The sequence below is a fragment of the Cololabis saira genome, chromosome 6 (genome assembly GCF_033807715.1).
Source record: "Cololabis saira isolate AMF1-May2022 chromosome 6, fColSai1.1, whole genome shotgun sequence".
Taxonomy (NCBI): domain Eukaryota; kingdom Metazoa; phylum Chordata; class Actinopteri; order Beloniformes; family Belonidae; genus Cololabis; species Cololabis saira.
The window spans coordinates 15,249,211-15,256,680 of record NC_084592.1 but is presented as its reverse complement, the minus strand read 5'-3'; positions in this window follow the sequence as shown (position 1 = coordinate 15,256,680).

The window sequence follows — 7,470 nt, the reverse complement described above, 5'->3', positions numbered from 1 at the left end:
CGTGCCGACCAGCCCTCCCGGTGCCAGGAGACGGGGAGGTGGTTGCCAGCTCGGACTGGCTGGAAGTCAGAGGCAGGAGGCAGGATTAGAGGGAAGGAGCAGGTGACGTCCTCTTAATGTGCCAAACCGTGTTATACGTTCAACTTTCACACCTCCTGCTGAATGAGTCACTTCTTTGCACCTTATTCTCTTACATCCAGTACTCGAGTTGAGGGGGGATGAGGGGGGATGAGGGGGGATGGCATCCCTCCTGAAATAAAAACGGTAAAAGTCACCCCCCCCTGTAAAACTGCCATCCCCCCTTTCCATCCCTTATGTCATTTCATCAATGAATGTGGTTTTACTGCTATTTCAACATTTAGAGTCATCACCAGAAAAATAACACCAGAAAAATAACTTATTTGACAATTTTCACCTGTTTCAAGTACATTTTCACTTGAAATGAGTAGGAAAATCTGCCAGTGGGACCAGATTTATCTTTTTATTACAAGCAAAAAAAATCTTGTTCCACAGGCAGATTCTTCTACTTATTTCAAGTGAAAATCTACTTTAAACAGGTGAAAATTGTTGTTTTTCCCAGTGATGAGTCTTGTTTTAAGTGTAATGAGATTTTTTTTTACTAAAATCAGACATTTTAACAAGAAATAAGACAAATATTCTAGTTAAGATTTTGAGTTTTTGCAGTGATCCATTTTACTTATCCTCTAAAGGACAGAGTCATATTGATAAGTTCAGAAAACTGTTTTTTATTGTTGTGTTTTGATGTATTTGATGTAAGCCCAGTGGATATTTAAAGCTTACAGAAGGCTGCATTTAACTGCTGCTATGTCATTCCTGCAGTATTTCTGCAGGTGTTTTGGTCACTGCTATTATTTGTAATATATTATATTATTTGTATTCAGCACAAATTATCTGTCCCCATATGATAAAATCCACCACCCCCCCTGATTTTTTTTTACAACTCGAGTACTGCTTACATCCCTTGTGTGCTCTTTAAACTGCACGTTTTTTTCAGCTATTCTGTATTCAAACCCTCATTTTCTTTCTCCCGTCTGCGTTTTTTTTCCTTCATGTCCCACCACCACCATCGGCATCCTTCCTTTTCTCCATTTCTCTTTTGTGGTTCACCATCAGCCCATCTTTCTCTCCTCTCCATCGTCCCCTCAAGCCTTTCATCCGCGTGACGTCAGGCAGGCGGCTGGGCATCCCTGATTGGTCGGCGGAGACAACACCCTCAGCCCTCTTGGCTCCCATGGTGTAAATTGACAGTGGAAGTGTAACATAAGAGCCACTCCGAATCATTGGTCTATTACCTGCGCTATCGATTAATCAAACACGGTTCGTTTCAGCATAAAAGCAAATGGTTTAAGAAGAACATCAGCATCAGGCTGGTACATCATATAATCAGTACTCGAGTTGAGGGGGGATGAGGGGGGATGGCATCCCCCCTGAAATAAATACAGTCAAAATCATCCCCCCTTTCCATCCCTTATGTCATTTCATCAATGAATGTGGTATTACTGCTATTTCAACATTTTTAGTCATCACCAGAAAAATAACACCAGAAAAATAACTTATTGACCAGTTTCACCTGTTTCAAGTAAATTTTCACTTGAAATAAGTAGGAAAATCTGCCAGTGGGACAAGATTTATCTTCTTATTACAAGCAAAAAAATCTTATTTGGCATATTTTATTTTCACAAAGAGACTCAAAACAGGCACTTTTCACAGAGATGACTAGTTTTGTCCTCGCATATGTTTAAGAAGCAGTTTTGCATCAACTCAGCTGGCACATGAGGCAAGTGCTTATTCCTGGTTTTCAAGTGACGTCATATATCAAGGGCAACGCCCCCTTTGGAGGGTAAAGAGACATAGTTTATGAAGCCAGTCAGACATCTGCACACGTCTCAGAGGACACTAGCCACGGCTCCGTTCCTGCACAGAGGAAAGAAACCCCTGAGAGGACGAGATGGTGGATCTGGGAGATTTAATAAATGCACCCATGTCCCCGAATCAGCAACGACAGCCGTCCAAATACACCAAACGCGCCTGCATTTGCAGCGAGCAGGAAGCCAAAGCAAACATTGGCTCTATTATTCATTATGCTGTTAACATAAATGATATCTTACCACAACCAGTCTGGTGTTTTACCAGAGAGACCTCGACGTTGGCCTTAACAAGTCAGGTGCTGAAATTAGCTAGTGAGTTAAAAAGCTAGGATGTTACTGGGCAACGCATCCATCCATCACCTGTCTCATAGATCCGCTGGATCCCGGGTCTCTTGAGGGAAGAGGCAGAGCTTAGGCTTGCCACCTGTCCCTTGAAATACGGAATCTTTAAGTAATTGGGAATTAAAAGTTGCGTTCCGTATTGAACCAATATTGAATATATTGCAAAACTATAACTTCGTAATAAATTCAACTAAAGGTGAAACAAATGTATTATTTCCCACTACATTCAAAGTGAGATATTGCAAGCCTTTTTTTGTTATAGTGAATTAATTGAATGAATGAATTATTTTATTTTCGTGTCCGGACATTTAAATGACCCATCCCTCATGGGATTACACAGACACATTAATTACATTAAAAAAAAAATACAAAAAGAATACACCCACAGAAATACCAACCCACACGTATAGTTTCGGTGATTATGGCTCACAGTTTATGAAAACCCCAAATAAAAAATCTCAAAATATTTGAATATTTTATGAAATCAACAATTAAATCATCCAAATTATGACAAATAAAGGTTTAACATATCTTGCTTTGCATGTAATAAGACTATGTAATATTTAGTTTCACCTTAAACCTAACCTAAAGTTGAATTATTGAAATAAATGAACTTTTACACCATATTCTTCACCTGTAGCTATATTCTACATCTGGGCTGATGTGGACATACGTAGCATAGGAGGATATTTCAGTTGCTAGTATGGTTGTCTGTCTGTACAGTCATGTAAGTGCAAAGCTATTTAAGCACTTTAAACTTTAAATCAAAGCATTTTGTTTTTTCATATAAAATAAATACATTTTTATGCAGTTTAGAAATTTTGGGGATGTCCCTTTTTTTGGCTCCTGCGCAGCTGAAATCGGGGCGTCCCTTATTTCTATTTCTGAAAGGTGGCAACCCTAGCAGAGCTACACCCCCAACCGGTCGCCAGTCCATCACAGGACCACGTACGTGCAATTCAGGGTCAAAAAGGGGCCTAACATGTGGGTGAGGAGGCCAGGGCACATGGGGAAAACCCACAGAGACACACGGGGAACAAGCAAACCCCAACCAGAAACCCTCCGGCCAGCAGCCTGACCAGGAACCTGCGTGCTCTGCAGGTCCTGACCACTCAACCGGCGTGCAGCTGTACACCCAAATAAACATAAAAACACAACCATGAGCTTGTGTTCAGACTGACGAACTTCAAATAAAATATTGGTCCTGTCATCGATTCAGTTTTTCTTAATGTTTTTCACAGCGTAACAACACAAAGTTTGTATAACTGTCAGTTAGAGCAAGAAGTGATAATATAACTAAATGGTAATTAATACTCAGCTCTGGACTATTGTTTTGCTTCCGTCATGTTGCTGAAAAGTGTGAATACCGGTACGAATAATGCACGGAATATAAGGAGAAGCACTTGATGCAGACTTTACGACTTTTAAAGGGGACCTATTATGAAAAACACGTTTTTTCTTGCTTTAACAAACTGGTCTCCCCTCAGCCTGCCAACTCAGAGAAGGAAGAAAGCAACCAAATTCTGCAGTGTCTGTACAGCCGGCCGGATGAGCCATTCAGTGTGATGTGACTTTTACGAGCCGTTCAAATTCTGCTCCCGTCGTGAGTCACGACAGGAGCAGAGGTTTGGCCTCCGCTGCTGAAACCACGCCCACAACTAACTCCGCCATAACAAGAACTCCGCCATTGTTTGGAAGCGGTGTATCGTCTGTGCTAACCACTTCACCTCGGGCTGTTTCAACAACGAGGGACAGTAAAAATTTTGCATCAACACTTACCCTCATAAAAGGATCAGTACCAACAGTACGGACCCGGCAACTGCACACGAGTCAGCGGTAAGTGACGTTAATTTTTTATGTTATTTATATTTGTCCACGGGTAACACCGGACTGACCGGAGCTCCGGTGAGTGGCTTCGGTGTTACCTAACGGGTAACACCGGAGCCACCGGAGCCACTCACCGGAGCTCTATTAGTAATACATTTTTTTCTGTGTATGGTTTCAGATCTTCCAAGCAAAGCACCTGAAGCTGTTCAACAACACCTTCAGAAGACGCACGGCCCTTCCTTGAGCCACCAATAGTGCATAAATGTTATTTATATACAACTTGGTGTATATAAACAGAGTATGTTGTATATAAATAGTGTATATGGTGTATATAAGTAGTGTATATGGTGTATATAATGTGTACAAATGTTTTGTTTTTTTTTAACAATAAAGTTGCCATTTGTGAACATTCAGTGTTGTGATTTCTTTACAGTTAACATGATTCATTTGTCTTGTAACATTAGAAATGAAATGATGAGGAATCGGAGTAAATAACTGTGGTGTACCTGTTTAGAATTCAGTTAAATCTTCCTGTGTGAATTAGTGTGAAGACGAGGTGACCCGTTCCCTCTTCAGGGAACTAAAGGCTGATTTATGGTTCCGCGTTACACCAACGCAGAGCCTACGGCGTAGGGTACGCGTCGATTTAACGCAGAACCGTAAATCAGGCTTTAAGATCCGTTTACACCGTGTCATAACTGCATGCGAGCATCCGACTATCGCGTCGAGCTGCGTGACATCGGACGCTCTCTGTCCACACTGAAACCGTTAAACTCGCGGCCAGTTAGGACAGTCCAATAGAAAATAAAGCAATGGAATTGATTTTGTCGCTGACGCTCACTCGCATGGGACACGCTTTAATAGTGTACGGAGCCGGCTCTTCTGCCCGGAGAGGCTTTGTTCCCTCCCCTCCTACACGTCATTCAAGCAGCCAATCAGCGCAGAGCCTCATTATCATAACCTCCCCGCCCCTCAGAATCACTCATAGAGAAGGAGGTTAGAAACGGTAAAAATAAAGACATGGCCTACAGGCTGAATTTCTAATTTATGTAGAAAAAACAATCAAAAGCTCTTTTTTTTAAGACATTCAAGGCCTGTTTAAAATAGACATTAAATGCCATAATAGGTCCCCTTTAATTACTTTGCTTTTGTTTTGTTATTCAGAAAAATATAATGTTTTGGTAATATTTACCTCTGTACTTTGTCCACTTGTGTACATTTTGTCATAACCTGCTGCCCAAATGGTGCGTTGAAATATGGAAGAGGTTGAGGCAGGAGATTAAAAACAAAGCCTGCTCTTTTAAACTCATCAGTTATGTCTACAAAACTACCGTAAAAGGCTAAAAAGAACAAAAAAACAGCCCGTCTGACCATGGACCTCTTGTGTATGACGTCCTCGTGACGTCATACATCCATTTATCACTGGCTTCCATCAGGTAATGTTATCTATGTTATTTATCTTTAAATTCCCACATTAACCTATTTCTTTTTATAGCTCCCTTTTTTAAGTGATTCATTATTTTTCATTTATTTCTCTTTCCCTCTCCTCGTGTCTTTCCTCACTCTTAGACAGATGGTTTTTTGCCCCCCCTTTTCTTTGAGCGCTGCCATCTCTCTGTAATTGGACCCGCGGGAGAATTAAAGCCGTGATGGAGATACAGTCAGAGCAGATCAGACTCCCGCCCCTCCAGGCTACTCCCCCCCCACAGCTACACCTCTGCCCAGCCTCGGAGAACGAGAGTTTGCTCTCCTGATCGATTAACGTCCCACCTCCATCCCGGCAATCTCAGCGGCTCAGCTCACTTTCCCGATCATGAATTCCTGACCTGTTGTCGTTCCTGCACCCTGCAGTCTGGATATCTCCACCCAGCCATCCGTTTCCAAGGAAATTCCTGTCAGGGAGGTGCACTGCCACCTTTTGTGGAGAGAAAACAAGCAAGACGATACACAGAGTGCAAAGATACAGCAACCGAGCTTCTGTCTCATCATGTACAGTCATTATTCTGTGAATATCAGCTACGTGCTTGTTAGATTTCCTCATTTTAAACCTTAAATGCTCAGACTAAGGCTGGGACTTTAGCACATTAATTTCGATTAATTAATTACAGAAAAAATAACGCACTAAAAAAAATAGCGCATTTTAATCGCATTCGTTTTTTCCCCTCGGAACGTTTCTCACGGGACGACTTTCACACGGACGGCGCACCAACCAACCAGACCCTTGAGAGAGAGAGGCTGCGTCCGAAATCGCATACTTCCACCATAATGATATTTACTGATATTTACTCAAAAGTGTGCCGAACTTAAGTATACTTTTAGTATATACTTTTTAGTATGGCATTTCGGACGCACCGAGAGAGTTATGACACTTACGTGGACTCTCATTGTAAGCTCCGCGGCGAAATCAAAGCGTTTTACAACTCTCTCTCTTAAGGTTCTGCAACCAACGTGCATTAGTGTTACAGCGAAGTGCGGCCGTCGTCATAACACAAGCTAAGTTGTTACCACACACGTTCAAGATGAATGAAGTCGCAGACGAAAAGGGTCTCGTTGGTCCAGTGGATGGAAATTTAGTTTTAAAACACGGATGGATGGAAGCGTGCTCTGTTTTCTAATGTGTTTCCATGTTCTGGAATGTGCTTGAAACAGTTGAAAGTATTTTGTTATATTTAAGTGTTTACAGAAGGTCCTTGACTATAGGCTACCTGTCTCATTCAATGTGCATACTGCATATATTTAATTTACTGCACTTTATAGCAAATTGCACTGATTTGTTCTTGGTGAAGCACCACCTTGATAAAAATAAACTGTTTCATAAATTGAACATATGTTTTCACTAGTCAATCATTCACTCGTATACAAACATCCATTTGAAACAAACAAAAAAAGGAAATCTCATTGTTCTCAGGTCTAAAATTGATATGCGATCAAATTGCAATTAATTGCGATTAATTAATTACAAAGCCTGTAGTTAATTTGATTAATTTTTTTAATCGAGTCCCAGCCCTAGCTCAGACCCCTCTTTGAAACATCTTCCAGTGGCACCACAATCACACTCTTGGAGCTGTGTGTTGTATAAATATTTGTGCGTGAGGGTGTGGATGTGCCTGCATCTTCTCTTGCTCTGATGTTGCATCACTGATGGGTTTACTCTGCATCCAGATGCCTGGAGTCTGGAAACACGCAGGATGTGACTCCTCTTACTGGAAAAGGAGAGTGGCAGGAATGATGAGCTCACTTCCTTCAGTTCATCTCCAAGATCATCACAACATTTCCACTCAGAAAGCAGCAAGATTATCAACAACGTTCAGCTGACGATGGTTTTGTGTTTATTATAAATGATGAAGGGGAAGTTATTGTGTTGTGGTTTGTTTTTAGATAAAATACCTTGATATGAACACTGAGAAAATAC